The following is a 22588-nucleotide window of genomic DNA, read 5'->3' on the forward strand; positions in this document are numbered from 1 at the left end:
CTGAATATAATGATTGCATTGCACTCAATAACTTCATTGAATAAATTCTGAATTCTCATTCACAGTTTCATTCTGCCACGTACTAAATATATTAAAGTTCAAAGGAATTTGACAGGCTGCTAATGGAGAAAGGATGAGTGAAAATAAATATCCCAAGCTGTAGTCTCTGCTAACGCCTCCAAAATTTAATTCGTGTATACGTAAATTTAAAAGCAAAATAGATACTTCTGCTCAAATTTTTTTGCCTTCTCTTATCTTTGGTTAGGGCCTCCCAGATGGCACTAGTGGTAAAGAACCTGCCTGCCAATGCAGGAGACATAAAAGATGCAAGTTCGATCCCTGGGTGGGAAAGATCTCCTGGAGGAGGGCATGGCAATCCACCCCAGTAGTCCTGCCTGGAGAATCCAATAGACAAAGGAGCCCGGTGGGCTACAGTCCATAGGATTCCAAAGAGTCAGATACAACTGAAGCAACTAACACACATGCACGTGTCCTTGGTTATTCTTTTCTTCCTCCTAATTAATTTGAGCAAAAGGAGCAAGGTTGAGTAGAAAAGGTCTCTTTCACACCATTTTACCTATATCAAAAATACAAAAACATGTTTGGCTGGTTTCTGCTTCCCAAAGTCACAAGAGGGAGTGGTTGCTGCTGCTGCTGCTGCTGCTAAGTCGCTTCAGTCGTGTCCGACTCTGTGCGACCCCATAGACAGCAGCCCACCAAGCTCCCCCGTCCCTGGGATTCTCCAGGCAAGAACACTGGAGTGGCTTGCCATTTCCTTCTGCAATGCATGAAAGTGAAAAGTGAAAGTGAAGTCGCTCAGTCGTGTCCGACTCTTAGCGACCCCATGGACTGCAGCCTACCAGGCTCCTCCGTCCGTGGGATTTTCCAGGCAAGAGTACTGGAGTGGGATGGTAGTAAGTAAATGTTATGTTGTTGTGCTCAGTGGTGTCTGACTCTTTGCGGCCCCATGGATCGTAATCTGCCAGGCATCTCTACCCACAGAATTTTCCAGGCAAGAATATTGGAATGGGTTGCCATTTCCTAGTCCAGGGGATCTTCCCAACCAGGGATTGAACCCAAGTCTCTTATGTCTCCTGCACTGGCAGCAGGCTCTTTACCACTAGCGCCACCTTGGAAGCCCCAGTAAGTGAATACTGAGTCTAAAATTAAAAGGAAACAAAAAATGATGTATAATGTCAGGTGGTGGAAGCACCAGCCTCATTTGTAACAATCAGCCAGACCAATTAACAGCTAGAACGGAAAAAGAAATAGGGGGGAAAGGAATTGTAAATGTAGAAAGATGTGAGAAACATATGTCCAAACAGCAGTCAGATTAAACATAGCCCACTGATGAGTAGATGAAATTTCATTCGGTATTGTTATTAAAAACAATAACCCATGAAAATAAACTTGCTATTTTTGCTAGATTAATTTGCATATTTGAAAGGGAAAAGACATCTGGGGTATTCCCAATTAGTAATTGATAACAGGTGTTTAGCACCATCCAGAATAAAATGTTTAATAGAGTCTTTAACTGAATTTAAATCATACTTCTGATTTCATAGTATCGAAAAGACCAATTCTTCCTAGCAAACTGCCATTACGGAGAGTAGGTGACTGACGTTAAAAGGCAGGGAATGTATTCACAAAAAACGATTACTAGTTTCATAAGCACCTATAATCCTATAAGCCACAGGAATGTCTTTTGAGATTTTAAGAATTTATGTCCCCATGCTAAAAACGAACTCAACACCAGTGAAGTTATAATACCTGCCATTGTGAGTCATAGCTTGTGTTTAACTTCAGATGTCTTGCCACAGGACACAGCCGGAATGTCAGGTTTCTCAATGGCTGTGTTGCCTAAGACATGAATCACACAATGGCAGTTTTATTCATTCGATTCATTAACAACCATTTTGGAACACATACAACATGCCGGAGACAATCTAAGCAATGGATTCAAAGATGAGGACAATCACTCCTCTCAAAGAGCTCAAGGTCGAATGCAGTGGTTTCCAAAACGTTTTGATCAAGCACTATTTTTTTTTTTTTTAGCACATAGCTCTGATATATGTATATGACTTATTTATAAATTCTATATACACACTATCAAACTACTATATAAGACTTAAAAACATGTCAAAATAGAAAAGTTTAAAGGATGATAAATAAATAGAAGCACTGAAATATAAATTGTATGAACATAAAAGAGTTAGCCATATATTATTTACCAAAGAATTAAATTCCAGATGGATTTAAAACTCAAATGTAAAAAATGAAATATTAAAAATCCTTTAGGAAAATCTTGGAGACTACAATGAACAAGTAGGGGGAGACCTTAAACAAGAATGGAAATCAAGAAGTTTACAAGAAGAATAAAAAATGGACATATTTGACTTGTTTTTAAAAACTTTTTTGTATGGAAAAAAGATATATAAGCAAGGTCAATAGGTAAGAGATTTGGGAGTAACTTGGTGAGCAAATAGAGAGTAATATTCAAAAACTGATTACCAATTGTCAAGAAGGGCATTAACAACCCTACTGAAATTGGGTGTCAGGGAAGGATAAATTGGAAGATTGGGACTGACACATAAACACTACTATATATAAAATAGATAATTAATAATGACATAACGTACAGCACAGGAAACCACTCAATACTCTGTAACGACCTACATGGGCAAAGAATCTGAAAAAGAAGGGATTATGTATAACTGATTTGTTCTGCTGCACACCTAAAACCAACACAACATTGTAAATCAACTATCCTCCAATAAAAAAATGTTTTAAATAAACTGGGTAAAGAATGTAAATTAGTATTTAATCAGAAAATCCATGTGGCCAATAAACATAAAAAGTCATTGAAATCCACTTTTAATAAGGGAAAGGAAATTAATTTAACAATGATAATAATCACTTGATGCTGATCAGACTAGCAAAAATCAAAATGACACAAAGTTGCTGATGGAGATAATGGATAAGAAGAGGACTCTCCGATATTGTTGTGAAAATGTAAGTTATCACAGCCTTTTAGAACTCAATCTAGAAAAATCTGTTATAAAAAATAATACATATTTTCAGAATTCCCTGGCAGTCCAGGGGTAAGGACTCTGCACTTACACTGCAGCGGGGCCTGGTCAGGAAACTTGCGTCCCACAAACCGCATGGTACAGCCAAAAATAATAATATAGTTGGCTTAAAGCTCAACATTCAGAAAACGAAGATCATGGCATCCGGTCCCATCACTTCATGGGAAATAGATGGGGAAACAGTGGAAACAGTGTCAGACTTTATTTTTGGGGGCTCCAAAATCACTGCAGATGGTGACTGCAGCCATGAAATTAAAAGACACCTACTCCTTGGAAGGAAAGTTATGACCAACCTAGATAGCATATTCAAAAGCAGAGACATTACTTTGCCAACAAAGGTCCATCTAGTCAAGGCTATGGTTTTTCCTGTGGTCATGTATGGATGTGAGAGTTGGACTGTGAAGAAGGCTGAGCGCCGAAGAATTGATGCTTTTGAACTGTGGTGTTGGAGAAGACTTTTGAGAGTCCCTTGGACTGCAAGGAGATCCAACCAGTCCATTCTGAAGGAGATCAGCCCTGGGATTTCTTTGGAGGGAATGATGCTGAAGCTGAAACTCCAGTACTTTGGCCACCTCATGGGAAGAGTTGACTCATTGGAAAAGACTCTGATACTGGGAGGGATTGGGGGCAGGAGGAGAAGGGGATGACAGAGGATGAGATGGTTGGATGGCATCACTGACTCGATGGACATGGATTTGGGTGAACTCCGGGGGTTGGTGATGGACAGGAAGGCCTGGCGTGCTGCGATTCATGGGGTCGCAAAGAGTCGGACACGACTGAGTGACTGAACTGAACTGAAATGAACTTTACTGGGGGCAGGTGTTAAGTATAGTTTTATATATAACGTGACAAATTTGCAGTAAGTAAAATCATATTGTAATAAAGTGGAGGAGAAGGGAGCAAAAGAGCATGAGATGGTTGAATGGCATCACCAACTCAATGGACATGAGTTTGAGCAAACTTCAGGAGATGGTGAAGGACAGGGAAGCCTGGCATGCTGCAGTCCTTGGGGTCGTAAAGAGTCAGACACGACCGAGCAACTGAACAACCACAAAGAAAAATCTATGTGTTGGACTGCACATGTGAACATAATACAACATTGTAAATCAACTATACTCCAATAAAAATTTTTAAAAACTAAAAATCAGTTTAAGTTCCTAGAAAAAAAATGTATATGTTTTAGGTTAAAAGGCACAGGGGTATTTAGCAGTTCCAAGGAACTACTTTCTTAAGTATGAGAGCAACAAACTGGAGGTCACCAAACTCTCTGAGGACATATAAGAGGCTGGAGGCTGGTGGGGCAACCAGTGAGCCCCACTGAGTGGCTCAGTGTCTGTACAACCTCATTCAAAAAAGCTACAGGATGCTAAGTGGTTCAGACAAATCTGAGTTTGACCACTTGCTGGCTGTATGATTTTGTACTCCTCACCTTGCTGCTGAGAGCCTCAGTCTCTTCTAAAAAACAGAGGTCATGGCACCTGCTTTCCAAAATTGCTATTGTAATCAGATAAAATAGTGTAAGTGAATGCATCAGTGCATCTAGACCAGTATCTAGAAGACATTCCATAAACGTACATTTAGTCCCATGTCTCTCTTAAAAAATATACTATATAGAAAAGATCTAATAAAAGCTAATTTATGGTCAAAAAATTCAGGAGTGCTTGTTTTGAGGGGGAGGTTGGTTTGTTGTTTTTGTTTTGTTTTGGCTATGGCCTGTGGCATGCAGATTCCCCATTGGATCAAGGATCAAATCCACGTCCCCAGCACTGGAAGCACAGAGTAAGCCACTGTACCACCTGAGAAGTCCCAGGAGTACTCGAATACTGGGGGGAAAAAACAAAAAGAAACATCATCAGTCACTTTTGGAGAATTTGAAAAAACCAAATCATTTTTCTGAAAACTACATTATATAGAGAATTAAAACAAGCATTAAATCAAGCCAAGCATTAAACCTGCCTTTCTGAAACGTGCTACACTTCAGGGTAACAAAATAGCTGAAGCGCGATAATTAGTCTGAAAACTGGTAGATATTAAGAAACAAGCATCAATCTGCCTTTCTTTATAAACATGCCTTAAGGTAACCAATTAGTTAATAAATGAAATGGGATAATAACACATCATCATTGTTGTTTAGTCGCTAAGTTGTGTCCAACTCTTTTACAACCCCGTAGACTCTCACCTCGGAGAAGGCAATGGCACCCCACTCCAGTACTCTTGCCTGGAAAATCCCATGGATGGAGGAGCCTGGTAGGCTGCAGTCCAGGGGGTCCCTAAGAGTCGGACACGACTGAGCGACTTCACTTTCACTTTTCACTTTCATGCATTGCAGAAGGAAATGGCAAGCCACTCCAGTGTTCTTGCCTGGAGAATCCCAGGGACAGGGGAGCCTGGTGGGCTGCCGTCTATGGGGTCGAACAGAGTCGGACACAACTGAAGTGACTTAGCAGTAGCAGTAGCAGCAGACTCTCACCTGTCAGGCTTTTCTGTCCACCGGATTTCCCAGGCAAGAATACTGCAGTGAGTTGACATTTTCTTCTCCAGGTGATCTTCACGACCCGGGAATCAAACCCATGGCTCCTAGGCTCCTATATTACAGGTGGATTCTTTACCACTGAGCCATGTGGGAAGCAGTCATCACCCTTTTGCAAAGAATAATGACATCACGGATCCAGGCAGTGATAATCAATAGCTGTTAATGTTTCAAAAAAGAAGCACATGAACATTATGTAGCTTCTGATGCAAGTGTACATGGCCACAAATGAAGTATTCTGGCCAAAAAAATGAACCTGAATCAAATCAAGCCTTTGTATCTAATCAGCAGTTTACAGAAAATAAAAGGAGATAGATGTGTGTGTTAGTCGCCTAGTCATGTCCAACTCTTTTTGACTGCATGGACTGTAGCTGTCCAGACTCCTCTGCCCACAGGATTTTCCAGGCAAGAATACTAGAGTGGGTTGCCATTTCCTTCTCCAGGGCTTCTTCCTGATCCAGTCATTGAACCCATGTCTTCTCCATTGCAGGCAGATTCTTTACCATTGAGCCACTTGGGAAGCCTCGATAATAGTATAGATATGTTTTTAAAAAGACACTTGCTCAGTGCTTTCAATGCCAGGGGCCTGGCTCTATCCCTTTTCGGGGTACTAAGATTCCATAAGCCACATGGTGTGACCAAAAATATAAATAAATAACAAAAATAAATAAAAATAAAATAAAGACTCCTTATCATTTAGTGATATTCACAGAAATATTTATGGTTAAAATGACATGGCTGAGATTAGCTTCAAAAGAATCAAAGAGTTTGCTTGTATCAGGCCTTGTGATTCATTCTCTGGCATCACCTCCAAAAAAGAAAAAAGAATCAAAGAGGCCAGGAAAGAGTATAAATGAAACCAATAGGAGTGGGAAGCTGTGTGGTAAATATTTGAGGATTCATTGTACTATGCTTTTTACTTTTGTGCACGTTCAACATTTTCCATAATTACAATTTTTAAAACAAAGCATGATTTAAATACATAAAAAAAGAGCTCTGTGGGTCAGTGTCTATCCCAAATCTGGTTTAGAGAAAGGAATATCACAATCACAGTCTCTGGAAGGCAGTGACTTTTTGATCTATTTGGATACACATCTTTTAGAACATACCATATATCAGATGGGTTTGTACACTGATCTGAGAAAAATAAAATAGTTTCAAGGCTCAGAACAACCAAATATATCCAAAAATATATGATTAAATCAGAATAGCTCAGTAATTCTTCCTTGGGCACCATGGTAAAATACATTTGTTTGTACTGAGATTTACATGATGGAAGCTGTTTTAAACATTATTCTCCATTAACAATATCTGCCTTTTATGGTAACCAGAGCCTTGAAGCTAAGAGTACTGAACTATCTGGCATTAATCTGCAACTTTCAACTCTTCCCTCTTGTGAGATAATGCTATCCCATCAATTATCCTTAGGCAGCTGTCCTGTAGCTGCACTTCTCCTAAGCACATCCAGCTGCCCTTTATAAGTGTTCCTATCATGGGTACTTCACTGCCTTACCCAGTGGTCTTTTACCAGCTAGGTTTTCTTCGATTCTAAAGTCAGGAACTCTTGAGGCCCATTTCAATGTGATATATTTTTTATAGACAGGCAATCAGAGCTGTCAAAAAGGAAAACTAGAGAAAGGGTCTTGTTTATTTATGTATGTATTTTTGGCTGCACAGGGTCTTCGTTGCTGCATGAAGGCTTGCTCTAATTGCAGTAAGTGAGGGCTACTCTTTAGCTGCAGCACGTGGGCTTCTCATGTCGGTGGCTTATTTAGTCGCAGAGTGAGGGCTCCAGGCATGCAGGCTCTGTAGTTGTGACACATGGGTTTAGTTGCTCCACGGCAAGTGAGATCTTCCCAGATCAGTGATCCAACTGGTGTTTCTGGCATTGCAAGGTGGATTCTTCATCCCTAGACCACCAGAGAAGCCCTGCCCTTAGTATTTTACAAACGTTACACAATTAGTCCTCAGGACTACCCTTTGAAGGTGACTCTTTTCCCCACTGTCAAGAAATTGAGACCCACTGAGGCTGGCTGGCTTGTCCAACGCTGCATAGCTGGTAGTGGCAGGAGCATATTTGAATATAGGTCTGTCTGACTTAGAAGCCCATAGTCTTTCTATCAATACAACAGAATTCTGCCTTACCATCAACCAATATGAATGCATAGGAACCTAACTTGTTGTTAAATCTCTACATGGAAACTGGCCCACAACTGGCCTTGGTCATCTTTTTATTCCCTAACATACACTTAATAAGGATAAATCTCCTTGCCTTAATAATGGCATTATAATCCTTTAATTTCCTGTTAAGAATCTGGAGGCATGTAAAGGTCAAGGTATTTTTTCAAGGCTGCACATTGGGTAAGAATGAACTCTTTTTTTTTTTCTCCTCTATTCAATAAATATTTCAACTAGCAGATGAAATTTCAGTTATTCTGGATTCTGCCAAGAAAGCAAAGCCATTTGTTTGAGTCAAGAATTCCAGGATTAGATAGACTAAAAAGAGAAGTCTATTTTCTTCTAAAATCCCCAAATGGATTGCCCTGTAACCTTCTACAGTTTTAAACTTAGTTATACAGAGCAATCACATAAGAATCTGGAAAGGAGCTTGGGTATATGCATTTTTAAACAAATTCCTGGGAATTCCCTGGCAGTCCGGTATTATTAACTGTCCAAACTTCCACAGCGGGTGGCATGGGTTTGATCTCTGGTCTGAGAACTAAAATCCCATGCGCCAAAAAAAAAAAAAAAAAATTCCACAGTGAAATTTAAGAACCACTGATCTTATGGACTGGAAGAAACACAAGCTGGAATCAAGATTGGCGGGAGAAATATCAATAACCTCAGATATGCAGATGATACCACCCTTATGGCAGAAAGTGAAGAGGAACTCAAAAGCCTCTTGATGAAAGTGAAAGTGGAGAGTGAAAAAGTTGGCTTAAAGCTCAACATTCAGAAAACGAAGATCATGGCATCCGGTCCCATCACTTCATGGGAAATAGATGGGGAAACAGTGGAAACAGTGTCAGACTTTATTTTTCTGGGCTCCAAAATCACTGCAGATGGTGACTGCAGCCATGAAATTAAAAGACGCCTACTCCTTGGAAGGAAAGTTATGACCAACCTAGATAGCATATTGAAAAGCAGAGATATTACTTTGCCAACAAAGGTCCATCTAATCAAGGCTATGGTTTTTCCTGTGGTCATGTATGGATGTGAGAGTTGGACTGTGAAGAAGGCTGAGCACCGAAGAATTGATGCTTTTGAACTGTGGTGTTGGAGATGACTCCTGAGAGTCCCTTGGACTGCAAGGAGATCCAACCAATCCATTCTGAAGGAGACCAGCCCTGGGATTTCTTTGGAGGGAATGATGCTGAAGCTGAAACTCCAGTACTTTGGCCACCTCATGGGAAGAGTTGACTCATTGGAAAAGACTCTGATGCTGGGAGGGATTGGGTACAAGAGGTGAAGGGGCCGACAGAGGATGAGATGGCTGGATGGCAACACCGACTTGATGGATGTGAGTTTAAGTGAACTCCGGGATATGGTGATAGACAGGGAGGCCTGGCGTGCTGCGATTCATGGGGTCGCAAAGAGTCAGACACGACTGAGCGACTGAACTGAACTGAACTGATCTTATGAAGAGTCAGAAATTGTATTAGTTATCTATTGCTTTCTAACAAATTACTCAAAACATAGCAACTTAACACAATAATCATTTATCTTGTAGTTTCTATGCATGAAGAACCCATGTGTGGCTGAGCTGGATGTTTCTGGCTCAGGGTTTCTCATGAAGCTGCAATCAAGGTGTCAGTGGGGCTGCAGTCATATCAAGGCTCAAGGTGGAGAGGATCTTTTTCCAAGATCTCTCATGTGGCTGTTAGAGGATTCAGTTTCTTACAGGCTGATGTACAGGTGGTCAGAGGCCTTCCTCAGTTACTTGCCACGTGGACCTCTTCATAGAGCAGCTCACATTATGGCAGCTGGTTTCTCAGAGTGACCAAAGGAGAGATCAAGAGAGAGCAAGCAAGTCACAGTCCTTTTGTAACCTAATCTTGGAAGGGATATCATATCACTCTTGCTATAGTCCATTCATTAGAAGGAAGTCACTAGGTCCAACCCCACACTCAAGGAGAGGAAATGACACAACAGCATGAATACCAGACAGGAATCTATGGGGGCCAACTTAGAGGTTGCCTATCACAGAGAGGTAAACAAAGAATTAAAAAATAAGGCAGTAATATATGTCCACTAAGAGAAGCCAGTATCAGTGATACCTCGGGGCAACAAGTACATCCAGTATCTAGATTTTGGTTCCTAAATACCATTCCAGGACTCCTTGAAGAAAGGGAGAAATGGCAACTCTAATGCTGGGGTGGGAAAAATACAAGATCAGCCTGGAGCTTCTTGTAGTTCAAGAAAGAAGATGATGAAAAAAAAGAAAAAAGAAAAAAGATGATGATCAAAAAACAAAAAGGACATATGAGCCAACCCCAAAGGTTCCAATGGTCAAGATGGAAAAATTTGAACAACAAAATTTGCCGAGGTCCAGCCCTGGCTGATCCAGGGTATTCGAAGCGGGGACGGCGTCAGCGAGGATCAGGATACGATAGCTTCAATTAGATATTAATTAGAGATGTAAAGAGTAATAGAATGAGGATAGCTCAGTAGGAAAATTCAGTGGAGAAAAGAGGCTGAGTAGCCTGGTTTACGCGGGAGACCAATAAAACTTCAAGACAAGAAGCTTGCACGCACCACTTACGTAGGCTGCAGGCGTCCTTCTGTTCTCCCGAAGGAGAGGAGACACTGAGGCCTCCCCGGTCGGATCTTAGAAGCCCAGGCATAATTAGTAAGCATGGCGGGTTCCGCGCTCCAAATGGAGACTCAGCCAGAGTGAGAGAGCGAGCGACACGGGGAGACCAAGTTTCGGTGAACAAGGCCCGCACTTTATTTTCCAAAGTAGTTTTTATACCTTAAGTTGTGCATAGAGGATAATGGGGGAAGGGGTAGAGTCATGCAAGGACAGCAGTTTCTGATCCTAATCGAAGCCAGACTTTCAAACTTATCATATGCAAAAGTTCAGGTGATTTACATCATCTTCTGGCCAGGAGGCCTGTTAACATTTTAAGAAACTTATTTTTCTCTAAAGGTGATTATTCCAAAGTCAGGAGCCACCCTCCAAAAGCATTAGATAAAGTTGCATTCCTATAGGGCAAAGGTGTGGTGGGCTCAATCAAGAAAAGAATTAACTCAAGGGTCCAAGGTTACAAACATTAAAGCTACTACTTACACCAATTATATTAATCAATACACTGCCAGGGACACAGCAGGTAAGGGATATGGAGACTTAGCAGCAAATATTGGCCCAACAAGTGAAAAACCCTTCACCAATACAATTTCTAATCAATCTTTTAACTGCTCAAAGGAATCTGTATTTAGACAGTTTAGAACATCTCATGCCTCTCACAGTTCGGAGGCTCTGAGCAATCACATGTGGCCAGAAGAACCTATTCAGGCAGGCTAGAGGACTTCCAAAGGAGTTTGTAGGTTGAAACACTGTCACACCCAGGAACTTTATTAACTGGAGCTATAAGTTAACTCTTTTTTCAGAGAGAGGTAGTGGGGGACAGGCCCCCCCCCCCCACGTAAAGTCAGAGGTGTAGGTGAGAGCACAAAGCAGAAAGTAGGCAGACTCTGGTTTTGGGGGTAGATGCTTGAGGATTTCCAGGGGGACTCCTGAGGCTCGATCCCGCCTTTGCATATATCAAGCCTCCTTCCTCATGACCTTTGCCACGGGCGGAGTACCTCACTCTGGCCCCCAACAAAAATTAAAATCATAATATAAAATATAAACTGAAGTATAAAATAAATATATATATGCATATTTATAATAAATGATTGGATATAAATAAGTGGGGGAAGGAGGAAGAGATGAATCTTCTTTACAGAAAAATTTCCGATAACATAATTCCCGATAATATTCTACTCCAGGAGGTGGAGCTTAATCTCCTGCTCTCCTTCAGTGTGGGTTGGATTTTGTGACTTACTTCCAGACAATACGGGAAGGTGGCGGGGGTGGGGGGGGGTGTGGAATGCTACTTTACAGTGTTGACACTAGCAAATACTACTGCGGTCTAGGTGGTCAGGGTTAATTTAACATCAGCATAATTAAGTCATCATGGACCCCTCATATGATATGATGTGAAGAGCATCTAATCCATACGATATTTTTCCCAAAGCTTATAATCCCAGTCTAATCACGAGGTTAAAAAAAAAAAAAGAAACAATCAACAAATTCAAATTGAGGAACATTTTAAAAAATATCTGACCAGATTCCTCAAAACTGTCATGGTCATAGCAAGGTTATGAAAAACAAGGAAAGATTGAGAAACAGACCGGGGAGCCTAAAAAGACATGACGACTAAATGTAATGTGGCACTTTGGATTGAATTCTGGGACAGAAAAAGAGTTAGTAAAATCTGAAATAAGTCTGGAATTTGTACCAGTGTTGGCTCCTCAGTTTTATAAATATTTTATGATAATGTAAGATGTTAGCCTTAGGAAAAACTGGGTGAGGAGCACACAGAAACTTTTTGTACTATCTTTGTAACCTTTCTGTAAATCTAAAGTTATTCCAAAATAAAGTTGATTAAAAACAAAAAATAAAGCACTCTGCTTATAATTTTGAAAATGTGATGACTGCAGCATTTCCCCCTAGAATTAGCTTCTGGCTGAGCACACTTCAAACCCTCTTTGTCTTCCATCAGCTACATACTTCTAATGGCAGGTCCCACTGGACACATCCATTTATGAGACGGAATAAAGAATGGTTAGGAGCTTTCCTGGAAGCCATTCCAACAAAGTGACTCAAATTCATCTTTTCCCCTCACCCAGATTCCCTAAATGCCCAGAGCCACTGCACTGCATCCAGGATGAAGCCAAGTGTGAATGAAAGGAAATTGGAATGGAAAAAAGTCTTAACCAATCCCCGCTGAGGAGGTCTTTAAGACATCTTCCTTTGAAAGAGTTGAAAGTACATATGATCATGTGAACTCAGTGCTAGATGCCCTCCTTGCGCCTTGGAAAGAGCCAAGTCACGGGGTTTTGGCAGAAGCTTCATTTGTCGTCGTTGTTTAGTCGCTAAGTCATGTCCAACTCTTTTGCAACCCCGTGGACTGTATGTAGCCCGTCAGGCTCCTCTGTCTTTAGGATTTTCCAGGTAAGAATACTGGAGTGGGTTCCCATTCCGATCTCCAGGGGAACTTCCCCACTCAGGAATCAAACCCGCATCTCCTGCATTGGCAGGTGGACGCTTTACAACTAGGCCACCAAGGAAACCCTCAAAATTTATTAGCTTAGCACTAAATTCACCCTGGAAAGATCTTAGAGGAAACAGGTGAACGCTGTCTGAAATGGTGCAAAGCTTGCCCCCTGCCCCTTTAGCTCAGGTGCTCCTGCTCTTTCAAGCATTCAGTCCTCTCTGTTGGTCTCCCCGAGAACCCAGGGCAGGTTTAGGTAGGTCTTCCAGGCCCCCTCCATGCCTCCATTATAACATCTGGTTACATAAGTTAAGTGTGTAGTTAGCCTGTAGGTTCACTGAGGGTGTGGTTCAAAGCTTTTAAAAATCTTTGTACTGTCACAGTGGGCCCCCAACAATCCCTTGTTGAGTAAGTGAATTGATGCTCTTGTTGAAGGAGGGAAGCCCTCGCCAGGGAGAGACTCTGGCACCCGTGATAAGAACATCAAAGCTCTGATGACTGACCTCTGGGGTCAATTACAATGGGAGGGTAAGAGAAACAGCTAATCACCAACAGCCTCTTGAAAGCTCACACAGAAATAGACAGCTTTCTCATTCTACAAATGAATCTTTTATCAGTCCTACACAGGTTACCAAGCTTAATATATTGTTAGCTATAAACATAATGCTATTTTCATAACAATGATTTGAAATCCAGTGTCCTAGGATATTCAACTATTGAAAACACACCTGTCCCAATGAATCAGACTAAGATGCTGGAACTGAAGACAGTAAAATCCTCATCCATCAGGCACTTTGTATAACCCCACACCCTCACTTCCCCTAAAGACAAACACACCCAAGATACGAAGGCACAACATAGGCTGGGTGAGGACACGTCCCCACAGCGCGATAAGAAAGAGCTCAACATCTGTTAGCTTAATATGGGCTTAAGATTCACAGCTTCTTTCAAGGTCATCCACATTTGTGGCCACAATCAGAATGTGGGTCTTCCTACACACCTAGAGCTTGAAGTTTACAAAGCACTTCGCAGCGCAAGAAGTGAAGACAAAAAGCCAGGTTCACGAGAAAGCGCACTCACTGGTCGAGCCCCGCGCGTGCGCACACTGAGAAAGGCCGTCCCAGGCGCGTCCCGCCGTCACCTCGCCTTCCGCTCCGGGCTCTCAGTGCCCGCCTTCGGGTTAGGCGCTGATTGGTCAGGCTGGCCGGTGCTCGGGGCGGAGACTGGGTGATTGTCAGCAACGCCCCGGGACAGCCTAGCTTCAAGCCTGAGTTGCCGGAGCAGGCTCCTGGCTTCCGCGCGGCCGAGGTAAGGTGGGGCTGGCGGCTCTGTAGAGCGGTTGGCTTGGGGATCGAGGAGGTGCCCCCGGGCCCGATGGTGGTGGGGAGCCCTGGTGACAGTCAGCGTGGGAGCTGAAGGAGCGCGGTTCGGAGTTGCCGGGATGAGGGCGGGTTCCGCCGGGCGGTTGGGTGCCTGCGCCGCGGCTGATGGGAGAGGTTCTGGGGCCGCCGGGTGGCTGAGGGCTTGGGTGGGGCTGGGGCTTCGGTGGAGCGGAGGGACTTCGGCCGACTAGCCCCGAGGGCTGGGGCTCCCCCACCCGCCCAGTCACCCCCACGGCTACCCCCTGCCTTCATCCGTCTTCGGTCCGGTGTCCGGAAGGCCCTTGGCGGCGGTTCCCGTGGGTGTTGCGCGTCCCCCGGGATCGGCGGGCGCACCTCCCCACCAGGCCTCGGGCGTCCGGAGAGGGCAGCACACCTCCCGAGCGGCTCGGTGGCTTAACCAACTCAGCTGACCGGCTTTTTACTGTTTTCACTTTTCGCCTCCTTGGACTTTCCCACTGTGTGTTCTTGACCAGGACTTACATTAGTCCCAAAGGTAGGGGTGGAAGGGAAAGAATCGACCTTTTAACATTTAAAAGCACGTTATATTATGGAAACCTGGTCGAGAGACTAGCGTAAAGAACTCGGTGTACCCATCACCCAGTTTCAACAAGTATCAATAAATGGCTAGGCTTGTCCCTCTCCACAGATTATTTTGACGTGTATCTGAGACATATCACTGTATCTCTCTTACTTATTTCTTAGGATCAATAGTCATCCTTTTCCAATCATGTGCTTCCCAGAGAGATTGAGTAAAATAAGGCACGCTTTAAGGCGTAGACGGCGCTAATGCATTTTGCGTTAGGAGAATGTGGGCAATTTTCCAACCGTGCTGTCTCATTACCTGGTGCTCAGGCTTTCGAAATCACTGAAAACAAAAGGTGCCAAATAATCTAGTTTTGTCTGTAGCTTTACTGCATTTGAGTGGTAGTAATATTTGATTTTTATTCAATAAATTTTTAGTATTGATAATTTTTACCGAGTCCTTGATGTGTATGAAGCATTGTGAAAGTGTTTTCAGCTGTTAGTTCATTAACTTTTACAACAGCTGTATGAAGTATTGATGGGTATTATCCCATTTTACAGGTGAGCAGGAAAAGAGGTTTAGAGAGGTTAAGCAGTTTGCCTGAGGTCAGGCTGATGTAAGAAGCTTGTCGTTGATGTTTAGTCCCTAAGTTGTGTCCAACTCTTTTGCGACCCTATGGACTGTATGTAGCCCGCCAGACTCCTCTGTAAGTTTTCACAGGTAAGGATACTGGAGTGGGTTGCCATTTCCTTCTCCAGGGATGGAACCCAGGAGGATTCTTGATTGCTGAGCCACTTGGGAAGCTCTATGTATGAAGCAGGGGGCTGTAATTTAGCTTGCTGATCCAGGTCACTGCAAAATTCTTGCTCTTTTAACCATAATTGAATGTCCCAAGAAATTGTGGAGTAAACCTAACTGCTGTGGAAATTTCTGTTGGGCTACAAATCCATAATGGGAAAAAAACCACACCTGGATATTTTGAATACAATAGTAAGATAGGTATTTTTTGTCCCTTTGAAACAATAAAAGGTTAACACAATTGGTTTTGAGAGTCCCTTGGACTGCAAGGAGATCCAACCAGTCCATTCTAAAGGAGATCAGTCCTGGGTGTTCATTGGAAGGACTGATGCTGAAGCTGAAACTCCAATACTTTGGCCACCTCATGCGAAGAGTTTACTCATTGGAAAAGACTCTGATGCTGGGAGGGATTGGGGGCAGGAGGAGAAAGGGACAACAGAGGATGAGATGGCTGGATGGCATCACCGACCCGATGGACATGAGTTTGAGTGAACTCCGGGAGTTGGTGATGTACAGGGAGGCCTGGCGTGCTGCGGTTCATGGGGTCGCAAAGAGTCGGACATGACTGAGCGACTGAACTGAACAGTTGGTTTTAAAGTTATGAGCAAAGTATGCAAGTGTAGTTCAATAAATAAAATTAAAAATTTTTTCTCTAGATATGGCCAGTTAAAGGGGAAATGAAAAGGGAAAAAAATATATCAAGGAATAGTCTCTATCTCTTTTGGCAGTTAACATATACTTGCTATATATACTGGCTACTTTAATATGTATCCCTCATCTTCTCAGTTTTACACTGTTTCTTATCTTCATCCAAGTATTGAGTTGGCTGAAAACTTTGTTCTGGGTTTTTCTGTAACAGCCTTTGGAAAAACCCAAACGAACTTTTTGGCCAACCCGATAGTTTTAGAGTAAGGACTAGAGACAGAGAGAGACAGCTGGGCTTATTCAGAGGACAGTAGAGAAGACCTGCTGAGTTGGAGTTTAGGATTCCTACTGTAGGGGAGTAATTCAAAAGTCTAAAAGTAAGGTTAAATTCACACATGAAGGAACTTGAGTGCCAAATTTAAGAAACTTGAATTTTGAGCAAAGAAGTGACATGATCACAGTCTCCTAGGAATATAATGAGCTGGCTCTGTCAAAAATGGCTTCACCTGAGACGTGGAAACAATTAGTGATTTGACCTGGTGAATATAAAAGAAATGGACTTTCCAGATCTCCCTAGCGGCAAAGAATCCACCTGACAATGAAAGAGATGTGGGTTCAATGTCTGGGTTGGGAGGATCCCCTGGAGTAGGAAGTGGTAACCCGCTTCAGTATTCTTGCCTGGAAAACTGAAGGACAAAGGAGATTGGTGGGCTACAGATCCTGGGGCTGCAAAGAGTTGGACACGACTTAAAGCAACTCAACAACAAGAAATATCCATGAGCCCTGTTCAATTTGAGGAAGAAGGAACTCAAGGCAATACAAAATGGCACAGGGAAGGCTGATACACATTCTGTCTAGTGCTGTGCAGGGAGGGGGAGTTCATGCTCTAAGTGAGTCTGGCAATGAAGCAAGACTCACAGTGTATTAATTTTCCGGGGCTGCCGTAATATGCTGAATGACTAAGCACACACATATAAAGGAAATAGATTTTGGTTTAACTGGTGAATTTATGGACATAAGGAAAGAAATGGAGGAAAAAAATAGTCTGTAAAATAGTAAGAGACAGTGTGGTGCAGTAGGTTCCAAAGTCCAGGTAAACTTCAGTTTCTACTCCTTTGTTTTCTTGGGTAATCTTGGTGATGAGTATTATTAGTGTATGGCTACTTTTTGAATCGTTGACAACTCAACTGTTCATCTTTTCTTTTATATGTTTATTGTATACTGTTGATACAAATTTCACCACTTAGTTTAAGCAACAAAATGTGGCACTATAATCTCACTATGTAATGATACAGAAGAAAGATGGAGAACTCCATCACCTCACCTCAGACACAGACAATATTAAGCTTTGGTATCTTTTCAGATCTTTTCTTCTGTATATGCGTGTGCATAAAATATTTCACCACCATTTCTATGCTTTATTTTTTAAAACAGAATCACATATATGTTAGTCATTTAGATGTTTATCAGATATCCTTTCTTTTGTTTTAATGGCCATAAACTTAGAATGGGTATGTTGAATTTAACTATTTCCTTATTGATGGACATTTAGTTTGCTTCTAGAGTTTCTCTTCTACAACTAGTACTTCAGTAACTAGGCTTCCCTCATAGCGCAGTGGTAAAGAACCTGTCTGCAAGGCAGGAGACTTGGGTTTAATCCCTAGATTGGGAAGATCCCCTGGAGAAGGGAATGGCAACCCACTCCAATATTCTTGCCTAGAGATTTCCATAGACAGAGGAGCCTGGTGAGCTACAGTCTATGGGGTCGCAACTACCCTTACTAGCTTTTAAAAATGCAGCGTCTTTTTTGAAACTGACACAACATTGTAAATTAACTATATTTCAATAAAAAGTAAAAAATACTGTTAATTTAAAAAAAACAACTAAACACCTTTAATTTAAAAAGTATGATTTATTGATTTTTTCCATAAGGCAGTTTTATATATACATAATATGTAGAGGACAGTAATTATTACACAGCTTATCAAAATCACCTTTATAATGAATTCTCATCAATTTGCTTGGCCCAAGGAAGCAATTTTAATTAGTGAAAAATAGTATTGACTTCCAAGTAATGTGAGTGTTTGTTTCTACTGGTGTCCAGGACCACTTAAGATACTTGGGCAGTCTTTAAAAAGATTGTTTTAAAACTGATGCCAGAATACTTAATTCGTTTGCATGGGAATGCTTAAAATAACACTTTAAGGAAATTCCTGTGTCATTCACAATAGGGTTATATCTCAGAGTTACATGAAAATGACACATCTTTAATTCAAATGGAAACATACAATTAACCTCTTTTATAACATAAGGAGAGAAAGTCATCCTCTAAAAATGTAGTGAAAATGTCCCTCAAAAGTTTAGTTTCTTATCTAAAGCTCTTTTAATTTGAAAGAACTTTCATCGAGTTTTAATTAGGTAATGTTCTTAGGCTTCTTATCTAAATAGATTGTTGTTGAGAGATGTAGTACAGGTCATGAGATTTATTGTGGACTGAAAAAAGTTACACTTATGTCAGATTCTGTGTTGGGTACTGGGAATGTAGCAGTATATTTAATGTTGTATGACTAGTATAGAATATTAGTTCTAAAATACTGCCAGTAAATTCCATATGCATAGGTCGAATACTATGTCATTACTTAATAGTGTGGTAAAGTGTTCTGATTTAAAGTCTCAGCCCAGACTGATGTGAAATCTATAGCTGTGGTCACTAGACTTGAATTTCAAGTTTAATTTCTAGAAAGTAGGGTAGGTTGTTGACATATGGTAGACAACTTTTTATTATGGTAAATAAACATTGTTTTTTTTGGGGGGGTGGGGCTTCCCAGGTGGCTCTAGTGGTAAAGAACCCTCCTGCAAATGCAGGAGATAAAAGATACAGGTTTGATCCCGAGTTGGGAATATCCCCTGGAAGAGGGCATGGTAACCCACTCCAGTGTTCTTGCCTGGAGAATTCGTGGACAGGGGAGCCTGGTGGGCTGCAGTCCATAGGATTGCAAAGAGTCAGATATGACTGAAGTGAATTAACATGCACACACAAGCATTTTATATATTTTTTAATTTAACAATATTTATTTAATTTTGGCTGTGCTGGGTTGCTGGGCGTGCTTTTCTGTCATTGCAGCAAGTGGAAGAGGGCTCCTCTTCATTGTGGTACTCGGGCTTCTCATTGCAGTGGCTTCTGTCCTTGTGGAGCGCAGGCTCTAGGGCACAGAGGCTTCAGTTGTGGCAAGTGGGCTCGGTAGTTGTGGCTCCTGGGCGCCCAAGTGCTGGCTTAGTAGTTGTGGTGCACAGGCTTAGTTGCTCTGCGGTATGTGGGATCTTCCCAAACCAGGGATCGAACCTTTGTCTCCTGCACTGGCAGGTGATTCTTTACCTCTGAGCCACCAGGGAAGCTCAATACGCATTAAAAAAAAAAAAAAAGCAAATAACATTCATCTACTGTCCCCGTGTCCTAAAAGAAAAAACATTTTCACACTAGAAACATAAGGATATGTTCTCAAAGGACAGTAACTTTTTTGGGGGGCGTGGTGCCCTGCATAACTTGCGGGATCCTAGTTCCCCAACCAGGGATTGAACTGAGGGCACGACAGTGAAAACAGAGTTCTAACCTTTGGACTGCAAGGAATTCCCATCAAAATAAAGGACAGTAATTTTAAGTTGATTAAGTTTTTGTTTTTTACTTCATGGCCCTTGTTTTTCTTTTGCATCATTGTTTGTACCCAGAATGTAGATTGCCCTTTGGGGTACACTGATTTGGTTTACCTGACTTCTTAGTAAGTTTTCTGAAAAAAAGGAAACATTATTCCAGTAATTTGGCCAATCCAGTAACTAAGAATGTTCTGTTAATCTTTTTAGACTCCCAGTATAAAGTGGTCACACTCTTCTGTTACATTGTAAAGATAATTAAGTGGCCATTTCTGTGAATAGTTCACAAAGATCTTATAAAAATAAACTCCATGTACTCTTGTAATTTTTAAAGTTTGTAGCATTTTAAATTTACTGACAACTTTGTTATCCCTGCTAGCAGGTTTCTTGTGAAGCTATTGCTAATAACTTTTTTAAAAGTCATAACTATCTCAAAAACATACACTGCATTAGTTGAAACAATTTTATTTGATTTGATTGTGGGCTTCCCTAATAGCTTAGTTGGTAAAGAATTCCCCTGTATTGCAGGAGACCCTGGTTCCATTCCTGGGTCGGGAAGATCCGCTAGAGAAGAGATAGGTTACCCACTCCAGTATTCTTGGGCTTCCCTTGTGGCTCAGCTGGTAAAGAATCTGCCTGCAATGTGGGAGACCTGGTTTGATCCCTGGGTTGGGAAGATCCCCTGGATAAGGGAAAGGCTACCCACTCCAGTATTCTGGCCTGGAGAATTCCATCACTTCATGGGAAATAGATGGGGAAACAGTGGCTGACTTTATTTTTCCGGGCTCCAAAATCACTGCAGATGGTGATTGCAGCCATGAAATTAAAAGATGCTTACTCCTTGGAAGGAAAGTTATGACCAACCTAGGCAGCATATTAAAAAGAAGAGACATTACTTTGACAACAAAGGTCCGTCTAGTCAAGCCTATGGTTTTTCCAGTGGTCATGTATGGATGTGAGAGTTGGACTATAAAGAAAGCTGAGTGCCGAAGAATTGATGTTTTTAAACTGTGGTGTTGGAGAAGACTTGAGAGTCCCTTGGACTGTGAGGAGATCCAACCCATCCTAAAGGAGATCAGTCCTGGGTGTTCATTGGAAGGACTGATGTTGAAGCTGAAACTCCAATACTTTGGCCACCTGATGTGAAGAGCTGACTCTTTTGAAAAGACCCTGATGCTGGGAAAGATTGAGGGCAGGAGGAGAAGGGGATGACAGAGGATGAGATGGTTGGATGGCATCACCGACTCAATGGACATGGGTTTGGGTGAACTCCAGGAGTTGGTGATGGACAGGGAGGCCAGGCATGCTGCGGTTCATGGGGTCGCAAATAGTTGGACACGACTGAGCAACTAAACTGTACAGTCCATGGGAGTTGCAAAGAGTTGGACAAGACTGAGTGATTTTTCACTTTCACTTCACTTTTAATTGGTCTACCTGTGTGCTACTATATATTTTTGTAGTATTTGTGGAGGGAAAAGAAAGCCTGTTTTCAGTGTTTATCTATTTCTCATTCAGTTTTGATTTTCTCTTCTACTAGCTCTCATCCTCCCCCCAACCCCGCTGTAGTACTGCATTGTATTTCTATGTCTAGTCTAGCCAGAGTAGATTCTAAGCCTATACTATCATCATATAATTCTAGAAGTCAAATTTTACCCACACACACAGAACCAAACGAAACAAACCAATCAAAACAAAGTGCAACCTGATTCTTAGCCATCTTTTTTAAACCTTTTTTATTGTGAAGTGTAACACACAGTGTAACACAGGAAGATGGATAAACATAAATAATACAGCTCAATATATGATCACAAAGCAAACATCCATGCAGTGACCACCCAGCTTAAGAACTAGAAAGTTGCCCACCCTCTGGAAAACTCCTTTTGCTGCCTTGCTCCTGTTACCCATCCCATGCAAAGGTAACCACCATGGTAACACCCTACACTACGGGTTTGTTTTGCCTTTTATGATTTTCTGCATGCCTTTAAGAGCTATAGTGATGTCCCCTTTTTCATTCCTGTTACTAGTAACATGTGCCTTTTCTCTCCTCAGTAAATCTCATTTAGAGGTCAATTCTTTTTACTACTTTTATCAAAGCACCAACTGTTGGCTTGGTGATATTTCTCTGCCTTGATAGTTCTCTAATGCTTTCAAATAGTTAATTTAAAAAAAAATTTTTTTTTTTTTTTTTTTGTTCCACTAGTTTACTTGTTCTCAGCAGGAGGAGAATTTGTCTGAAATTAGCCTAGTTCACATATAAATAGAAGTAAAATTCCTCTTAAATCTGTTTACAATTGAGACAGTATAGAAGAGGCACCGGCTTGGGGCTTAGATGCCTTTTGTTTAATATTCAAGTATTAACTGAGCAACTGTTGTATTCCATATAGTTTGCTGAGTGCTGGGGTCTTATGATGAGTAAGCTAGTCTTTGCACTTGAGGTGATTAAAGTGCTGTGGAGGAGATAGGCAGTTTAGATACATTGTTTTAATGTGCTGTGTAGGAGAATACACACAGGAGGGCCCTAATACTGGTTGATCAGGAAAACCCTTTTGGAGGAGGTGAGAGCTAAACTGAAACAAAAGATTGGTAGAAGCTAGCAGTAGTCCAGGAAGCATGTTGAATTTCTAAGATTATCTATGAGACTGGATCAAAGATTAGATTATGAAAAATGCAGAGGATAGGGAAACAGCTCAAGTCATAAGTACTTTGTATTGAGA

At 41.6% G+C, this 22588-nt stretch overlaps 1 protein-coding gene across 1 annotated transcript in view; it reads left to right on the forward strand.

The window, feature by feature from the left end:
- Positions 1-14055: 14055 nt before the first annotated feature.
- MTFR1 (mitochondrial fission regulator 1) overlaps positions 14056-22588 on the forward strand; it is a 60134-nt gene continuing 51601 nt past the window's right edge. The window contains exon 1 of the mRNA XM_019973731.2: positions 14056-14186. The gene's annotated coding sequence lies outside the window, so the exon portion shown is untranslated. The remainder of the gene's footprint in view (positions 14187-22588) is intronic.

This window comes from Bos indicus, chromosome 14, assembly GCF_029378745.1.
Source record: "Bos indicus isolate NIAB-ARS_2022 breed Sahiwal x Tharparkar chromosome 14, NIAB-ARS_B.indTharparkar_mat_pri_1.0, whole genome shotgun sequence".
In the NCBI taxonomy this organism is placed as follows: Eukaryota; Metazoa; Chordata; class Mammalia; order Artiodactyla; family Bovidae; genus Bos; species Bos indicus.